At 37.2% G+C, this 20,573-nt stretch overlaps 1 protein-coding gene across 1 annotated transcript in view; it reads left to right on the top strand.

The window, feature by feature from the left end:
* Nucleotides 1-440: 440 nt before the first annotated feature.
* The window catches only part of NRIP1 (nuclear receptor interacting protein 1), a 97,715-nt gene continuing 77,582 nt past the window's right edge, over nt 441-20,573 (top strand). The window contains exons 1-2 of the mRNA XM_063101144.1: nt 441-703; nt 18,602-18,673. The gene's annotated coding sequence lies outside the window, so the exon portion shown is untranslated. The remainder of the gene's footprint in view (nt 704-18,601; nt 18,674-20,573) is intronic.

The following is a 20,573-nucleotide window of genomic DNA, read 5'->3' as shown; positions in this document are numbered from 1 at the left end:
AAACGTGAGCCCCTTGGCCTGGGTCATGAAAACGATCCCCAGGCCCCAGGTAGGAGCTGTCCAGGCGCCTGCGGCGGTCAGGGGCGGCTGGAAAGAGCCGGGAGCCGAGGGCGACGGCTCCGGCACGCCGAGCACCCACCTCTCCCGGCTGACGCGGTCCTCTGGCTGCCTCCGAGCCCGGCAGCCCCATCCTGGCCATCCGGAGAGCAAGCGAGTAGGAAAACAACCATGCGGGGGGCAGGGGGATCGCCAGCTCTAGCGAGCCGCCCGGACAGGAGCGCCTTCCTCCTGCCCCAGTGACAATGGGAGGGGGGAGGGAAGAAAAGGGTTAAGAAACTTGGCAGAAGAGCTGAATGGCGTGGAGCGGCGAGGGGAGGGACCGGGCCGCGGCGGACTCGGCGGCGGAGGGAGGAGCGCGGCTGCGGGCGGGCGGGCGGCGAGCGAGGCGCTCAAAGTCAGCCTCGCAGACATTGCAGCAGAGCCCCGAACTCGGGAGGCGGCGGCGGCCGAGGCGGAGGGAAGACCCGGCCCCACTCCCGCCCGTCCGCGCGCGCCCGCCCTGGCCTCGCGTCCGCCGCTACGCTCCGTAGCGCTGCTGTCAGAGGGAAGAGCTCGCCCGGGCGCCGGGGAAGGACGGGGCGGCGGGGCGCCTTCGTGGAGTGAGCCTGACGGAGCCGGACGCACGGAGCCGCGGCGGCCTCGGGTGAGTGGCGGCCGCGGCCGGAGGCTGCCGAGGAGCGACCGCCCGCGCCGCCGGAAACGGCCCCGGAGCGCGGCCCACGGCCGCGTTGGCGTTGGCGGGCAGGGCCGCGGGGGCGTCGGGGCTGCGGGAGTGAATGCAGGCGTGGGCTCGGCGGCGGGGCCGAATCGTTTCCGGGGAAACCCCGTCTCTCCTCCCGGGTCCAGATCTCCCCGGGAACTCGGGGCCCCGAGCAGCGGGGCTGGCAAGTTGTGGAGTTAGCCCCGGGCGCTCCCGCCCGTCCGTGCCAGGTCAAGGGGCGGCCGCCCTGTGGCCCCTGGGCCGGGAGCGACACGGGTGGCCGGGCCGCCGGACCGGGGTCGCGTCCCGCTGGGCTGCCCCTTCGGCCCCGAGTCCCGGCTGCTTCTCGCCGCGCCGCTCTCGGTCCTGCCTCCCAGAGGCGCCCTGGGCGGCGCCGGGAACAGCTCCCCGCCTTTCGCTCGGGTGCCTCCCTGGCCTGTGGTCGCCTGACTCCCGGCCAGGAAAAGTGAACAGGAAAAGGGACCGCTCTCCAGGTCCCCGCCGGACCCCCAGGCCCGGCCCGCCGGCACTTGCCCGTTCTCTTCCGAGAGCGAGCACCTTGGACGCGAGGCCTCAGCCGTCATTTACCCTGAGCCGGGAACCGGTCTCATATTTAGGGTGAGCCCCGTGGAAGACCCAGGAGGCTCGGAGAAGCTGCTTTTCTCTCTTCTTCTATCTGCGTCCACCCTACTACTGTATAATATTGTTGTTTTAGGAAGGATTTCCATGGAAATATGTTACATACCCTCCCATTTTTTCCAAAGTAGTTTCTAAATTTTAATCCGGAGTTGATGTTCAGTCTGAAGGAACAAAGGAATCAACTATGTCTTAGAGACGGACAGTCTGGGAGTCTGTGACACATGTTGATCTCTGAAGCATTCCAGGAGTTTCTGCCTTCTATAATGTTAGTAATTTGATTGAGTTGTGAAGGTAGTAAAAAGAACAGAATGATAATACTATTGGAGTTTAAAATTTTTTTTAAAAATAGATTACTTTGTTTTGGGAAAAAGTTAAGACGTTCCAAGACGGTACAAGGATTTTTAACTTAGTTGGATCTGAGTTGGAGTTTGTCTCCGGTAAAGTAAATGATTAAATGTGAGATTGTGAGGGGAATATGCCTAATTTAGAGTAAGAGAGACTATCCGTAGGTGTCCAAAGTAAAAATGGTTGTCGGGTTATTTATGATGAATGCTATTTATATTTCTTGGGGGAATTTGTGAAGCCAGGTGTTTTGGTAATTCATTGTTTAAAGTTATGAATTGCATTGAACCTGCTTATTAGTGAATCATAGGTTTATGCAAGTGGGCGGCATCTTCCGATGCGATTATTCAGTGTTTAATCATCAGTTTGCCACCTTTGTTGAAGAGACAGTGAAATAAGTAGACTTTGAAAACAAAGAGTGCTTCATCTGCCTGGCCCCTAAATGTGGGTTGCTGCCTAGAGCATATTGAAATGTTTTTTGACTTCCAAGTAAGTAAGTTGCTCTGGTTTTACCCAGTGGTTTGGTAACGTCCATAGGGTTTAACTGGTTCAGGGAGCTGTGGCTTATCACTAGTAGTTACTTATGTCTGCCTGGACTTAATGCCTGGAGACAAAGAAGGAGAAATCAGTCAGTGGAACAGCTACTGCTCTGCAGGCTGTAGGATTGGTTACCCTAGTCTGTTTTCATGCTCTGGTGGGGAAAGACCTCTTTCCAAACTTACCGTTAAAAGTGCACTATGAGTGTGAGTAAAATGTATATTTAAAAATAAATAAATAAATACAAAAGAACTAATCATTGCAGCTTTTACTCCAATGACTTCTCTACAGTGCCTTTGAGGTAGCTGAAAACCAGGTTTAATGCCTATGGGAAGAACTGACTTAAAACCACTTCTCGAGTGTGTCTCCAAACTCTCTAGAACTTGGATTTTACTAATTTAAATACCCTAAAATAGTGTAAGTTTGCAATAAAGAAATGTGTACAAGAGGCTAAAGGCTCTTCTGACGCTCGCAGTTTTAAGAGCAAAACATCATGGTAAAAAATAACCTATACCACCACCTAGAGTCTGTTTGTTAGTTTATTACTCCTGAAGTTTGCTTTAAATTGATATGTTTCTTGTGGTTCTGATATAGTCACAAAATGAATAAGAAGTGTTGGCTTTTGAAAGACCATCCAAGAGAACAATTATTTAAGTAATAAATAGAAAGTGCCAATTTAAATTATCTGTGCCACCTTTAAAATTGAAAATGATCAATTGAGTGGGCTATTCTCCAAAAGATATTAATTCAAAAGAATTTAAAACAGGGAATTTTCAGCTCGTGCTCCAAGGTAGCTCTGATTGCTTAAAGACTTTCTGCATTGTATGTCATTAGGACTTTTTGAAGTCTCTGTGAAACAAAAGCAATGATAAAATTAAAATATGGGTAACATTACAAGTACAGAAAGTCTGGAAACTCAAAAGAAAAGACAACATAGGCTTTAGTAGAATTGTAGTTCAGAGATGTGAAAAGTAGAATCAATGTGAAATAAAGTGGTAATCTGTTTTGCTGGTAGTTTCTATGTTGTAAAGCAATCTATTAAATGGGAGACCTTAAGGAGGCAGCTTTGTTGCCATGTGGCTTATCACATTGTCCATGGAGGAAGTAACACTCCCGTAAATGGTGTAGCCTGAGAGAAAGATGGCCTCCAAGATCTTTAATTAAATACTAGTTGAACAGAAAGAACTAAAGCACTGTATTAATTCTGCCAGACATCACTATTTTAGAACATAGAAGACAACTAAAAATGAATTAACTCATATCTGAAAGCAGAGTTTTATGGAAGGTGACAGATGAGGCAAAATATGTCAATCTAATGGAACAAATAGGAAGATGAAATATGCCGTCCTTGGTTCCCTAGAAAGATGAGAGGGAAGAAGATATCACTAATTTCATAGATTCCATTGCAAACCAGTCCGAGAAGACAATGACATAGAAGTAATTTTAAATCAGAGTGGCTTAGGATATACTTGTTTGAGGTTAAAGGAATTAATTTTTATTTTAAAACTTAAAGAATGTAAGAAACTTGAAAACTCATGTTTTATGTATTGTTTGGGGAAAGTGATAATAGTTTTGTGTATCAGGTTAATCGATAATTCTGCTCAAAGTAAGTTTTAAAGAACTAATTTTTATCAAGAAAAAAATAGTTCACTTTAAATTGTGGTGGGGTTAGTTTTCTTTTTCAAACTTTAGATTACCTGATATAGTTAGTTTTTAAAGTGTAGATTAACAGAAAAGGAGTTCTAGTGTCACTTTCTCTCCCCCTTTGCTAGAATAAATAGCTTCTACATCTTTGGATATTTTCTTCTATGAAAATCACCTTAGTTTGCAGCTGTCCTTGTTGGCTGTAGTGGGGTTCTTTACTCTTGTTCTTTTTCCACCTGCCCTTTCAGGTGATTGATACACAATCAGAGTGAGTTTAGTTTTTTATTGTTTTTTTAAATAATGAATTATTGTCACATGGATGAAGACTGGGGAAAAAGCATTTGCTGTTCTATCAAAGCCCAGTGTACCCATGTCTTTCAACTGGAGAGATTTTTATTTAAAAAACTTGACTAGTATTTAAAAGTTAAAGAAACATTTTCAACGGAATATGGTGTGGGGACTTTCCGGATGTGTGAGTTTGAATCTGAATTAAAGTATTAAAGATGCATTTCCTTAAGTTGCAGTTTTTTCAGGGGACTGACTGGTGGGAAAATGGGTAAACTCATTCTGTAGTATTAAGATAATACCACAAAGAAGGGTAACACCAGGATGGTCACTAAGACTAAGGTAAAAACCAGGAGTGTCAGATGATGAAGCAGGCCAATGACATAGAACTGAGGATTATGTCAAGAGGTTGGAATGAACAAAAAGTAAATGGAGGCGAGAGATCTTGTTTCCGTATCCTGTTTGCATCTGATGCTGAAGCAGGACGTGAATTGCTGATGGTAATGAATTCCCTTTTATGAGGCCAACAATATTATATAAATAGCGGTTGTTTAAGGGAGAGAAATGACAAATCCCCCGTTAGTGTATGTGTACACTTTGTTTTTGAATGTCTCTTAAATATATCTAAAGTAGAGGATCAAAACTGAGTACCAGAATGGAACTAGGAATTATAGTTTATTTGGGAGAAAATGAATTAATATTAGGAACTTTTTCTTTATTCTTTTAAGATCTGGAGTTTTCAAAGGTCTTGGTCAATACAGAAAACAGTGTTTTGAGTGCTGAGGTTTGGGTGGTGAACTGGCGAACTCTTTTATAGGATCTCTGATAAAGATAACTTGATGTAAGTAACTACAGAAAGAATGTTTTCTTTAAGCACATTATCTTATGATTCAAGGTAGGGAGAAAATTTACACCAGAGAGATCTGAGGACTTGTCAGGGTTTCTTTACAAACTGTTTTATAGATGCCTATCTGTTGTTTTTTTCTTCCTTGAACTTTAATGTTGAATTTGATGGATATTGAATGTGTAGGATTCTAAAGATGGTAGTTTATTTAGAACAGAACTTCCATTTTGCTGCAGGTATGAAAGGTAGTTTTAATTTTTCATAATAAATGTAGAAAGTTAAACTAATTTTTGTCACTATGATAGTACATGCTCTGTATCATGAACCTTGAAATTCAAATTGATCTCTACACTATCTTTCAGGTACCACAAATAAAGCATTACAGAACTTGTGCTATTTTAGTTTATCAATACACCTGAAACATAAGATAGTTTTTCTTTTTATGTAGTTTATAAAACATTGAGAAGAAAAGGATTTAGTTAAAAATAAATGTGATACATTTTACCATTTCATTAGGATTTTGATAAAATGAATACCTAAAATCATGCTAGGGATAAACATTTAGCCTAAAACTCTGGGAGTAATATAATGCAAAGCAGACTTGAAGAATTTGGAAGGCTGGCAACTCAAAAATGGAGAAAAAAGTCACTCTTTGGGGTTATAAAAAAAGGATCCCTACTATATTTACTTATTAGTATTAAGGTTTTTTAAAAGTTATATCAGATTTTAAGATAGATTGTTCTTGAAGATAATGGTATCAGTAATTACTTGTTAAAGAAATTACGAATCATCCGATTTATTTTTTGGTTGAATTAATTTCAGGAACTTCAGCATGTATGGTGAGACTTTGTCTAGAAAGGTAATTGTGACATCCATCCATTCATCCATTCTCCTCCTCCTCTTCCTTCCCTTCCTTCCACTTTCAATAAAAATAGGGCTGGGGTGAAAAAGAGTTTTGTTAATAAATTTGGAAATAGAGGTGCTCCTCTGACAGGGTTAATAATTTTATTTCAGATTCAAAGCTAGCATGTTTCACTCTCCCTCCAAGTTTTTTAGCTTCATATACCTCAGGGAATAACAGCTGTAAATTAAAACCCATCTTGCTGCTTTAACTTTGTGTGGCTTAACAAAACTATCTTTAAGGATGAAAGGAAGAGACTCTTATTTGCCTTAAATTCCAGATTGCTGTGTGACTAAGCCTAGAATTTCAAGAAATATTAAACTAGAAGCCTGCTGGGAATTTGAGTCATCAGCTTAAGATACCACTGGGACAGGACACCCCTGATTGACCTGATGTTACTGTTTATTCAGAGCTTTGGTGGAAAGGAGTCTCTCACCCTTGGACTTTTAATTATGAAAAGTCATTTCTCAGTCATCTGTTAAGTGATAGGGCTACTCCTTGTTTTCAAACCTCTAATTTGTTGAGGGGATTGAGGACAACTCAAGAACTAAGGAGTTTGGAGCTTGTGTTAGTAGTCAGCTTTGATTATTTTACTTTCTGTACTAGCTGTGTGAGGGTACTAGGTAGCAGCCTGGTGATTAGCTTTAGAGAGTGAAGAGAAAAACTTAGCTTAAGTCATATATAGTGGCTAAGCTAGCTTCTTCTTGTAGTTAGTTAAGTGGTTTTAATAGCTGAGTTTGCCTATACTCTACCTAACATGTCAATGTGTTGAATATGTTACTGAATTAAAACAGTCATGATAATAATTTAGCACTGCAATAGTAAGATATAAAATTACGTTTATATATAGTCTTAAAATGAGAATAGTATTACAGATATAACCTAGGTAAGAGAACCTAGCATGTAACAGTACACAATCAAAATTTGAGAATTAGAAGTTCAGAATAAAAAAGGGACTTTTCTCTTAAGAAATCTTTCTAGAAATTGAAAGCTATGAAGTGTTTAAGGAATTGTAATTGGTTCGTGGAAATAACACTTTTTAAGTTTTTTTGATTCTTTAATTTAGAAGTTTATAGTTTCTGTAATAGTGTGGTAGATTAATACATGGGAAAAGAAATAAATAAAGGCAAGGCAGGAGGACAGAAGAAGAATGGAGGACATCAAGAAAAAGTATTTGGGAACATGCAAAATACTCCAAATGGTAAATTTTAAAAAATCCTCAAAATGAATTAATCACAGTTGCAGTTTATCCCTTAAAGGGACTGTTTGCACAATGGGTTGTGTAGGTCATGTTTGATTTTTGAAAAACATTAAAAATAGTATTTTTGTTTTGTTATTCCACATTTATTTTCCTAGTTTAGATGTTGCTACTAACTCAATGTATGATGCAGATAAAAGGAAGGACCTTTTATCTCCCTGGGCAGCATCTGTAGAATGAGGGGGTGAAATCTGATTTCTAAATTCTGAAATTCTGACTCTATACATCAGTATGAGCCGCTGTTGACAGTAAATAGCAGAGATTTCAAGACTGTGGTTTTAAAAGGAATAGAGATGATTAGGTAACAACTTGGAATATAAAAAAGTTGTTTAGTTACTTTTTATTGGGAGGAGAAGCAGGGAAAGGAAGATAACTGATATTTTGGAGGCAACTGCTTTGTTGCAGGCATTGTGCTGTCTGCTTTATATACATTTTCTCTTCTAATCCTTACAATTAACCTGTGACATATAGATAATCATTTTTGCTAGTTTACATATAAAGAAACCCAGTCTGAGAGAAGGCAGAGTAACTTTCCCTGAGATCGCATAGCTAATTTCATTGATAATTTGATTTTCCATGAGAAAACGCCATCTTTCGAAGAGAAAACCAGTTGCCATCTGATTTTCAGGAAATCATTAAAGTGCCTTCCCAGCCTGGAAGCCACAAAACTTATGCAGCATGTATAAGCCTCCCAGCCTGGATTCTCAAAGACCAGTCTCACTGGGAAGTCACGTTGCTGTCAGCTGATGATTCTGCAGCATGTTATGTTAGAGAACTGATGTCCTGCTACTTGTGCCTAACCCGAGGGAAATGTAGTCACCAAGGGCAGCTGTACAGGCTCTTTTCCCCCTCTTGTGAAGGGTACCACAGAATTACTGCAGTGTTCTTTGAGGCAGTGAAAGCAACTATGTTTCTTGCTATAATTCATTAAAATAGCTTGTCACAGTCTTAATCCAGCTGTTCCCAAGGCTAATTATGTTTGTCCACTTGGGAGCAGTTGTAGCAAATCCAGAACCATACCTCTTTCTGGTTGAAAAGTTACACTTCTTGACTCTCTTAACTATTACAGTTCTTACCATGACTTTTTTTTATTACCCTGTCTTCACCCACAGTAATTTTGTTAAAGACTATGCTATGCTAATAAACTAGTCACTCTAATGTAAAGAGGAAATTGATAATGCATTTGTGAATTTATTTGAAAGAAGTGGAATTAGAGCATTGAGGAGTAGTTGGCTTCATTTGGGGGAGGGTGGGGACCGTGGTCAGGAAGGAGATTTTTGAGTTGGGGAGGTTTGTGGCACATAGTGTATTTTTATGTGCGCGCCAGGCAATGTGCTTTTATTTTTGAGGCCACGAGAGAGAAATGGAGTTATAAACCTCTCCACCTCTTTTTACTTGCCTCATTTAAAATTTATTGAATTTTGAACCCAAAAGAATAAAGCTAAGTGGTTCCCTATACATTGAAAGATATAGTCAAATTGAAACTATATTGGAGGCAGAAGGATGAGTAATAAGGCTCATATACATAATATTTTCTAGTGTGCTTTGGATTTTGAATTGCTAAGTAAATGTTGGAAGTACAAAGGATTCATTATAGAAAGTTGCAAAGGAAATGTTTTACTTCTATCTTTCATTAAGAGAATGGGTTATATTTTGGCTGAATTAAAAAAGAGAAACTGTCAAAGCGAACAGTCTCTGGAGTTCAGATATGTATTTATATTATTTCCCTAACCCATCCATGCCTTTTTAAAAAAATCTAAGTGAAATAGGCTTAATCTATGTGATGCAGGCATAAGGACTGAAGTGGGAGTTTTTTATTTACCATCTGGTTCTTTCACAGTATCTGGATTTTTTGGTATTACTGAGGCAAAACCAAAAGGCAGTGAATGCATTGTTAGCTCTATTGTTAAAAAAAACCTCTTACCTGTCCTAGTAATACTTGACTGACCTGAATCAAAGTCATATTTTCTTCTTCTTCTTCTTCTTCTTTTTTTTTTTTTTGTAACTTTGAATTTCTTTTGTTTGGACTTTCACAAACTGAAGTAATTTTCAGGTTGTTTTCAGGTTGGAAGAGATTTGCTGAAAGATATGGATGCTTTGGATTTAAGCATAATACCTTGTCCTACTTCCCCTTTATCAAACAAGTCAGTTTATAGAGGTATCTTGCTTATGGAGGAACGCACAGTTAGTGTAGCCTATAAATCAGCTAGTGATAAAATGTTACCACTTAGCACTTATGCACCATTTTCTTTTCTCTTTATCCTCCTCCTTTATTTTTGATTTCTTTCTTTCTTTTTCTTTTTTTTTTATTTGCCAGGGATATCCATGTGATACAATGAGGTAAATGATTGCTTCCAACAGTTTTTGTTAGTGTTCTTAATTTAAAATTTCCAAAATATTTATTATCTGCAATTTTATAAGGAGGAAATTGAGTTCCTAAGAATTTAAATAAATTTTAAAAGTCATACAGCTAGCAGTTGAGTAGGCTCAGGATGAGTAGTCAAATTTTGATTTATTTCACACTTTTTTGTTTGTTTGTGCACCAGGTGTTAAGGAATGTTTAATAACCTTTGGCAGTGGATCCAGCAGTAAAATCCCCAAGTAGGGATCTATAATAATCAGAACTGGGTATTGAGAAGTGGAGTGAAAAAAGTCCAACTATATCACCCTTGTTCTAGTACCTTATTTTCTTCTCATGGTCTTCAGAACAGTCTTAGGATTCATTTGATATTCTAGTACTGGAATGTAATTTCTAGGCTGAAAAGTAAAAATAAGTTTTACAGTACAGTGTATACTATATGTTTATGTGGTGGCTTTGTTTTACATGTTATATACATTTTGATCTCTATTTAAAAACCAAAAGGGGAGCTTCCTATTTGTAGATTAACAGACCCAGGTAATTTTAGTTGACTAGCATGACCAGAACACTCACAGGCCAGCTCTACTTATTACTAACGAGTTATGTTCTAAAAACCATCATGGAGGTACTTGGATCTGTTGGTTCACTTGGGAACATAGTGCAAAGTTTATGGACCCCATTCCCATATTCTCCTGTGAAAAGGTAGCAAGATAAGGGGTCTCTGTGTAGGGCATTGGTGATAAGGTGCCAAGAACCAAGTGCCCATGGGTCCAGCCCTAGGAGGGGAGCAAGAGAGAAGAAACCTAACAGAAGATCTTTATGTTGGGCCGCAGGTAGACCATGTTCTTAGTGAAACAAATTGGAAAGGAATATTCTCACTCATGGGACAGTGGGCAAGAGCGTTTAGAGCCTCACTGATGTCCCAAGCCTCTAAAAGATCAGTTTTTTTCCCTCACAGTTTTCTGTACCCCCATAGTGACAGTCACACTTGTTTTATGTCTGTTTTCCTCATTAGACTATAAGCTCCGTGAATAGGAGCTTATTCATTGATGTATTGTTGGTGCCATAAGTGCCTGGCACATTGAAGGCTGTCTGTAAACATTTGTTGAATTGAATTGTGCCAGTCCCAAATACTGGTAAAATCTGGCTCATTTGGGTCATGGATAGAGCCTTTATGTATTTATATATAACAGCTGTTAATTATTTTGTATGACTTATGAATTATAGCCAATCCTCTACATTTTTTCTTTGGTCTATTTAAATTAGGACTTCTAAAGGGAATATTATTTCTTCCTTAAAATTTATCATCTTTTTTCCAGGCATATTAATTATGAGAGAAAAAGTTAAACTGTGGGTGACATTGTAATTAATTGGTACTTGAAATAATTTGTTTTGTAACATTAAATTTTTTTTAAAAATACACAAATTATAATATATTAGAAAACATGTTTAGCAAAATCTTTGGGGGAAGCATTTAATTATTTTTGTAAGGAAATGAAGCAAAATATTTTTAGAGCCTTCTGGGCAGTTTCCTTATTAGCTTTACTTCTAATAGTCACAAGGACTCACCAGCCTTGGTATATTTAAGTGCATTGTATTCTACTGCTTGAGAAGGTGGAAGCATCTTAAAATTTCATGACTAAAGTCAGTTTTGGTGTTCACTAACCTTAAAAGTTGGAGGGTATCAAGAACAATTGATGATTTAAAATCTAGTGAGTTATACAACTTAAGAAGTATATGAAGCCCTTTTGTTACATTTTAAAAATTGGGATTTGCTCTTCACTAGAGGTGAATTTCCTGACTATTAGAATGCCATCACGTTCAACTACATTAATGATTGCTGATAGGAGGCAAAAAATAAAATTATTTTGAAATGGAGCTCAAAAGTTTCTAGATGAGAAATTTATTTTCAAATGCTAAAGAAAATATATAAATTATTTGGACATATGTTTACAGCCTTGATTTTTAACAAATGCTCTTAAAATAACTTTAACATAGTTTCCTGCTTTGTGAAGAAAAGTTTTTCACTAGAAGTAACTTTCTGCGTGCTTGGCAGTGGATGTCTTTTGTAAACAGGAAAAAACATATTCTCTCATGGCTCACATATTTTTCTATGTATTCATATGCTTATATATCATAGCAAAAGAAGAAGAAGCTAATGGACTAATGTCCAAAATAAAAGGGTAGAAAAATGAGCACCTTTACTATTTATGTGGTATATTCTACTTTGTGCTTTGCCCAGTACTTATCCTGAGTACCTGAACTTTTTCCCTTCATTGTTCGTTAGTGTCAGTCAATATGTTATAGAGTGAATAAATTTCGGTATGTTAGTGTGAATTTCCCAAGTTAGATTCCTCAGCAGGAGAAACTTAATTTCTATTTTATTAACCAAAACTTGTAGCTAAGTTATAGTGTCTCATTTAAATTAACATTATTATTCTTTGCAATTTGAAAAAGGTGAATAAAACTCTGAATTTGCTGGTAAGTTGTCCCTGCTAAAAGCGCTTGTTTAGCTTTGACCAGACATCCCTCTACAAATTTTACATTTTACACATCCTTGCATATTCCTCCTGATATTGCCAAGGAATGCTTTCCATTGAAGGTATAGTATCATTCCACTGACACAAACATGTTTACCTTGAATTTTAAACTTTTGTCTTTTTTCTTTCCCTTTTAAAGTAGTAAATTCTCTTATTGGAGTCATTCATTTTTTTAGCACAACTCTAAGTGACCTTGCTTTTGCAAAATTATGTTTCATTTAATGGCATGTTACTTTAAACCTGTAAGATTCAGGGTTGTTAAAGGCAAAAGATGATAATATTGCTTAATATTGAGAATAGGTAAAAATGGGCCTTTGGGCAGTCAACAAAAAAAGATAAACTTAAAATCTTTTCAAAATGTAAAATTAATATGCATTTCTTCACACCAGTCATAGAAATTCAAATTTTGTTTTGTGTTACTGACCTTTTAAGTTGTTTCATGTGTTACGGTGAGTGGCAAAAATGTTTTTTCCAGTTGTATGAAGTAAATGGAAGAAACAATAGCATATATTATTATATGCTAAAACTAAAATATCTCTGTGATGGTAGCATGTTAATTTGGACTACACTTGATTTTATTTTACAGTGAATTTAAAGTTTTTTTGTTTTTTTTGAATTTTGGTAAATGTGCACAGCAATCCATATACATATAGGTGTAAAAAGGATATATTTTTAAACATATGCAACTGGCCCTATGGGGATGAGACGCTGGTTGTAATTGCTTTCTGTGTTGGCTCTATTGAATACTTAAATAAAGCACCAGGAAAGAAAATAATTTGTATTTGTACATATTGCCTTGTGAGTGTTGCAGGATTTAGCAGTTCTCAGAGACCACGGTTCCTTTTAAAAAGAAGGAAAAAGTAGTGAGGGGTATAGCAAATTTTGGTGTGTGGGAGGGGAAAGGAAAAATGACTTCTAAACTGTCAAAGTCACTATTTATTTTGCTTTAGGCCTATTTGTGTAGCATATTCTAGAGGATGGTGAAAGGTAATAATTTGTGGTGAAAATATTAGTAACCTTAACACACTGCTGGGTGGTTTTAAACTATTAATCAACACCTTGGAGAATAAAGAATTAGAGCTAGGGATTAGATAGCTTGGCATTGACATAGAAAAGCTATGAAATGGGTGAGTCATTTAATGTTTTCTGGCCTCAGTTTCCTTTGTATAATGAGAGGGTTGGACTGGAATGATAATTTGGTTCTTCTCCACTCTGTAAGAAGCAGTGTTACTTCGAAAGTGAGGTTTACTTTCAAATGCATTGCGTATCAGGGTGCATAGAACTTAGGGCTGGAGGATGTCCCTTATGATTTTTTGAGCTTGGCATTTAATATTTTACAGCAAAGTTTTTAGTTTAACATAATTGAACTTGTACTAGATAGGGTTAATAGGCTAGAACAAAAGGTCAAAGCATACGGCATTAGGCTTAATTAAGGGAGAGCAGGAGTGGCAGGAGTGTGTGACAGTTAAATGGGTTTCCCACAGACTAATGTCGGTTACAGTGCAACCATGCCTCAACTTAAGTGGGTTATTTTGTGCAAAGGGCAGCAGTGATTAGCAGTTTGACATGCCAGACACTTCTGGCCAATCCCATCTGTTTTAGAGGTTAAAAAAGCACACCTTTATGAGCTGATGGATTGATTTGTGTGCCCGTCTGGTAAAGATTAGAAGTCCAAGGCCAATGCAGTAAATGTCAGTTATAGAATATTGTACTTTCTTGGTTGGCTCATTGTTTTAACCGTCAACTGTTTTATAATGGGGGATAACTCCTGTTTATGGAGTTGAACGCAAGATGGGTGGATGAACAGGTGAGGGAGAAAGAAAAATATTTCCTATATGAAATTGTGAATTAACATATTCTGTAGCAGGTGTTTCAGATTTTATGAAGTGTTTTTGACCTGTTCCTTAGAGTTGGTATCATTGTTCTTTTGTGAGTGTTACCCAAGCAACATTGTCAGTCAGGATTTAATTTTGCATACTGGTAGTTTTCTTTATTGAGGCACCTCTCTTTTAGGCAAATGGATAGTTGATCTCCATATCATTATATGTATTTTTAAAAGTTTAATATTTTGTTCATTGACCTCCTGGGGAAGGGAAAAGGGAAAAGACAAGAGGAAATGAAAAGAGGTGTGTGCATGCACACACACACTGTTCTGTGTTCTTTTATGTGGTCAGTCAGGTGCAGCCACAAGAGGAGACACAGGAGAGGCTCAGGAAAACAAAGGTTATTATATTCACAGGTCCTGGGAGGCACAGCAGGCCACGCAGGGCCATGTGGGAGAGTACCATTGTTGGTTAGGAGGCCAAAGGGGCAGAAGTGAAGGGAGAGTCTAGGCTGCGGCCTTTATTGGAGTTTCAGTGGGAAAGACAAGGCAGGGCCGGATAAACACATTTAGGATTGGATAGTTTGAATAAGCTATGGGTATATAATAACAATAATAAGCTATAAGTATATAATGGTAATAGCTTTGAATAAGCTATACATACTTGAAGTACCCTCATATAAACTCTAAGCTTTAGGGTTGGTTCCTTGTAGCCTGGTACCTGGCCCTGGAATGATGGAGGCAGAGGAATATTGCTTCCTATGGTGTATGGGCCAGATAGAGGAGATATGAGTCAGGATTGATTAGTTTGCATATCAGAGGCATGCTCTAGGCTGAGCCTTTTGCTATCTCATTCCCCTGGAGAGGCAGTCCTCCATCAGAAAGATTTTAAGATGTCAAAACATCATAATATTTAGAAAATAAAAAACATGAACAATATGCACACAGGCACCCTTGCTTTGTGGGTAGGATTTACTATGGTTCTCTGAGATTGATGTATGTCTGAACCTAGACTCAGATTTATTTCCTAATTCATTGGAAGCCCTAAGAGTTGATGCCATTAATGTAGTTCATTTTCAGTTCATGGTTGTAGCATGTTTAAGATACAAATCTAGGTTGTGTTTATGAAAACTGGTTTCAACATATTCTAATATCCAAAGAAAGGAAAGTCCTAATTTTATGTGGATAATAGAACTTCAGATATTGTCATCACAGTCAATGATTTTAGGAACATAAAGCGTGCAGTTTTTTGAGGTGGGCAGAGAAGTGTTTGAGAGAAACAAAAAGTTATCATCTTTATCAGAAGATCATCTTCAACCTGAGGTTTGAATTCAAATGAAAATGTGACCAAGAACATTAGAGACACCATTGGAAGATTCTGATAGACCCCATATGCTCTTATCCTTTCAAAGAATGTGAACCATGAAGTAATTGCCTGTTACATAGTTACATAGATTGTGTATTACATGTCTGACCCTGAATTGCTTCTCATAGAAAGAAAATTAAAATGCCTAAAGAAGATGTGGTCACTGAAAGTTATAAACAGATAATAATGTTAATTAGTATTTCATTAAATATATGTATGTATTTATTTTAAAACTAAGCTAATCCAAAGTGAATTCGCTTAATTTATGATAGAAATTAAGATATTTTCTTTCTCATTTAGAAAAGACAAAGTGATGTCATGGTATCTGAGTTTATTTAGAAATATAGTGCTTAAATATTCACCCTTGTGTTCTTTGTGGAGTAACATCAATTGAAATGATTTGGATCTGATACAGATTTACATGAAAAAAGGCGTTGCTCTTCTCTGGAAAGAGAGATGGTGAGGAAGCATAAATATTATAATATCTTTGCATCTCTTTCACTAAATCATTTTTAAGTTGCAAAAGATTGGCTGGTGTAGTATAAAAGTGCTAGAGTAGTAAATTAAATGTGGGAGATTTACCTAATTTAATGGACATAAACGTCTTGAATGAATCTTCTGATGATGTTATATTGTATATAACAAATACTCCTACATTTGTACTAATATTACAAACATTTAAAAAGTACCCTGGATCCTATCCTTTTGGTTTCCTTCTCCTTTTTCCAATAAGTTCAAGTGCTAGTAATATCTAGTTTGTGTTAGAATTGCATTTTACTAAACTAAAAGGAAAAATTTTGTAGGGTTAACCTTTTTGTGTGTGTTTTGGTATATTCTGAGGTTTTGAAGGATGCACATTGTCCCCTGTAATATATAGTAGTTACTTTCTGTCAATCTATTGCACTTTTTTTTCTTTTACTAATGTGGTATTATTGGATTTGAGACATATAAAGTATGTTCCTGTAAGCAAATTAGTTTAAACATATGCTTGTTTAGGTTGCAAAAAATCAGAGCAGAAACTCTTAATATACTTAACATCCTGTGTTTGCAATTCTTGTCCTAAAACTATAACTTTGTAACCTGAATTTTAGTTGTTAGAACTTTTTATGAGACAGTGGAAAAAATAATAGCCCTATTTTGTGTTTTGATTTTAAATGCTGTTAGGGTATAAAGTTGTTCTTTGCCTCTATTTAGGCAGGTTAATTTTAATAAGAAAGCCGTAATATATGATAAACTTATTCAAATATATATTCTTCATATGTTTTATATATATGGGTATAAATATATGTATTTATAAAATCAATGTGTGTGTGGATGTATGTATGTGATGTATTGCACAGAGATGTCTACACCTGTTGATTGCAGTAAACATTTGGTATCTCCTAATGAGGGATGGACAAGGTGCTGCCACACTGTCTAAGTGCATCATTCCTCCTCCGTAAATTGCATACATTCTACTTTTTTGTATTCTGTGACCTTGCAGTCAGTGACTTCAGCCCAGAATAGTTTCAAAGTCATGTAAATGAATGCAATTAAGGTATTGCTTATCATCTTACATAGTTCAGATGGAACCTTATTGGATAGAGAGATTTGTTTGCTTTATGAGGAAGGTCAAAATAAGGTTAAGTTTTATTACATAAAATGATTTGGTAATGTCTTTATTTAGCTGCTGAAAAAGTAGTGTCCTAATAGGAAATGATAATGCTTTTTTTCCCCCCAGTCACTGGGAGTTCTCTTCAGGGCTTTTTGTTTGTTTGTTTTCTCTAATAGTTATAAACTTTATTTTAAGGATGAGCCTTCTGTCTACTTCTAAGATCTTAGGATCATTCTGCCCTTAGTTATGATTCTAGGTATCTCTGACTTATACACATAGGTGACATTCCCTGCTGCAGATGGAGGGTAGCTTTGGAATTGCTGATGTGTGTGCTTAAAACATTTGTGTTAATGTCCAATTACCATGCCAGTTTGTGTAGGACCTCTGACAGTGGAACTTAGTCCCAACTCACCTGGGCAAAAAGGAGACCTGCTACCCAGCCAGACTGATTATCTGTGGGGGTTGGGAGAGCATTGCCATAGATAATAGAAGAATCTTACTGATGAAGAACTGAGAGTGAAGAGTGAGTGAGCATGCATATGTGTGTGTGAAGTAATTAAAAGAATGGCAAGTATTCTTCATTGTAATTGGTCCATATAACTACCTTCTCTCCTTTTATGGCATTTTTTTTAGTTAAGCATGGTCTGTTAACTGATCAAGACTCTAAGATTCATTGATTCGTTTAGCAGACAGTTATTGAGCATCAGCTATAAGCCCTGCTAGGTATTGGAGAATTCAGAGGTGAATAAAGGGCTCATAGTTCAGGGAGAATAACAATAAGCAAGATACAGAGAAGGTGACCTAAAGGCATAGTGGTTGAAGAGCCTGCTTGGTTAGGATGCTGGGGAAACATCACTGTAAGAAATTTGGTGCCTGTATATGGTTTTAAGGAGACTGAAGGGCCCTGATAAAATGAAGTGATAGTGAAAAATAGGTAACTTTATTTTGGGAGATTAGAATTCAGGTTTATGGATTTATTTTTAGTGAAAGCTATAATCCTTGAGAACTGATCATGAGTTATGGGTTAGGAATTGAGAGTTCTAGAAGTGTAAGCCAGATATAAATGCAGGGGCTGATATAGATGGAATGCTGCTATGGTGGTATCAGGGAATTTGCATCATTCCTCTCTTATCACTAGCCAGCTTCACTGTTCATCGACCTGTTGATCAATATACAGTTTCCTCAACCACTACAGTAAGAGTAGGCTATGTCTCTCGCTAGCCAAAAGCTTTCATCCACTCTTTGATTCCTTACTTTCCCACACGTCAATGTCATTCTCGTGTAGGATGGTTCCAGTTCCCAGCTTAACATTCTCTGTTCCTAGTGGTCTGGAAAAAAAAAAGGAAGTGTTTCAAACCCTGCGATGACTATCAAATAATTCTAATACTTTTTCTCCCAGAATCCTTGATTGAAATTCCTTTTTGTCCTTGACATCAGCTTCTTACATCCTTAAGAAGAGGTGACGGTCTTTATAGTGGCGTAAAGACAGATAGGTAAATACTTCTGTAATGCAGGTCGTTTTCATCAGATCAAGAACTTTGCGCAAGGAAAGCATTTATAATTAAGAATAATTTTTACTTCACAATAAATCATTTTTGTTGTTTTCGAGATGATTTATGTTAGTAGTTAAAATTCTGTTGTAAATGATGGCTATTGAAATTCTTTGAGTTAAGAATACTTGAAGTAACACTTATTTCTCTTAATTTTCAGGAAATATTTGGATTTCAGAACTCTGCTCTCAGGACCCATTATTTAAACATTGAGGAGAAGCACATCCGGAAGGTATTGTGTTTCATCTCATTGCTCCATTTTTTAGAAACATAATCAAGCATTCTCAGTTTAAGACTGTCATGCCATATTGTGGTGTTTATTTTTCTTTAACTTTCAGATATTGATAAACTAGTTTGACATTTGTCACAGAGAAGGATATATTTCAGTCCTTATAAATTTGAATTTTGTATGAGAGATAAAAATGTGGTTTAGAGTAAACCAGTTTTGCCTATTTTAAAGATCTCAGGTATTTGCATTTTACCTTTTCACTATAGAACTGTCTTAAAGAATGTCTTGATTTGAAAGTGATATATATATATATATATGTGTGTATGTGTGTGTGTGTATATATATATATTTATAAAGTTTCTGTTTGTCTAAGGCAGTGTAGTCCTTCCTGCCTATGACAACTCTACGTTCCTAGTGTCATGATCAGCTGCCATCTGTATTTCTATCAGTCTGTCATCAGGATCCATGGACATATTCAACCCAGGCCACCTGGCTCTGCCTCTAAACATCCATCTGCTAAGTTCCCTCTTTGCATCATCACATGTGGTTAGATTGATGTAGCATAATAATTCATCTGTTTGTAGACTCAGAGTTTCAGACATGTGACATACTACTGGGAAGGAAGAATGTTAAGATCACCAATCAAGAAACTTACTATCTTTTTACTTTTGTCTTTTGCACCTTAGTCTTAGTCTGTTTGCTTCTGTAACAAAATACAGCAAAATAAAAAATGTACCAAAATAGCATGGGTGGTTTATAAACAGCAGAGGTTTATTTGTTATAGTTCTGGAGAAGTGAGGATCAGGGCACCAGCAGATTCATTGTCTGGTGAGGGCCCACTTCCTCATAGATGCCCATTTTCTCTCTGTAACCTCACATGGTGAAAGGGGCCAGGGAGCTCCTGGGGCCTCATTTATAAGGACATAAATTCCGGGTAAAGAGGGCATTGCCCTCATGACCTAATCACTTCCCAAAGGCCTTACTCCACATACATTCACAGTGGAGATAAAGCTTCAATATAAAAATTATGGGGGACACAAACATTTAGACCATGTCATACTCCAAAGACCCCATGTGGATATGTCAGCCAGTTTGGCTAATGTCAGTGGTAAACATAGTCCCCTTGATACATATCCACAGTTTTCTTCTTAATGTCCGACTTTATACTTCCCTTATATCTTGTGTTTTCCTTTTCAAAAACTTTTGCCAGCTGTCTTGTTTGGAATAGAAACAGCTAGAGCAAGGACATATAAATACATTTAATAAAATAATGCATTTGTTAAGATTCTATACTTTCTTAACTGAATATTCATGATTTATATTCATACAAAATAATACAAAAATTACTTTTACAAATTTTCTTAATCACTTATCAAGCAGTGTGAATTTCTAGGATTGATGAATATAGTCTTGTATGTTTCCCTAGTACATTGTGTTAAACTTTTAATATGGAAACTATGTTTTTATGTTCAGGATTATTCACTATTGGCAAAGTAGCATTTTCTTCCTTCTACTGTCAGTTATAGAGAGAAAGTAAAAACAGATAAGAAATTTAAGTAAGGGAATTAGGACTGTAAAGAACCCCAAATATTAAATTTAATTTTTACTATGTATACTTTATCAGTAAAAGAAATTATATTATCAGGAACTGTGGATTTGGTGGAATTTAGAGATACCTTTTAAAATTGAAAATAACGATTAATTATTATAATTAAATATTTGAAGATATAAACATTCAATCTTAGTTATAAAGAAGAATTTACACTTTTAAAGCCATTATGAATTATCTATTTATGAAAGTTTATCAGATAATCTCAAAATTAAGAGTGTTTATTATTTTTATTAAAAAGAAAATACAAAGAAACTAGTTGAAGGATTAAGTAGAAAAATTTTCTTATCAATT

This window comes from Cynocephalus volans, chromosome 1, assembly GCF_027409185.1.
Source record: "Cynocephalus volans isolate mCynVol1 chromosome 1, mCynVol1.pri, whole genome shotgun sequence".
Lineage (NCBI taxonomy): Eukaryota > Metazoa > Chordata > Mammalia > Dermoptera > Cynocephalidae > Cynocephalus > Cynocephalus volans.
Note: the sequence above shows the minus strand (reverse complement) of the source record. Positions and strands in the feature narration are given on the sequence as shown.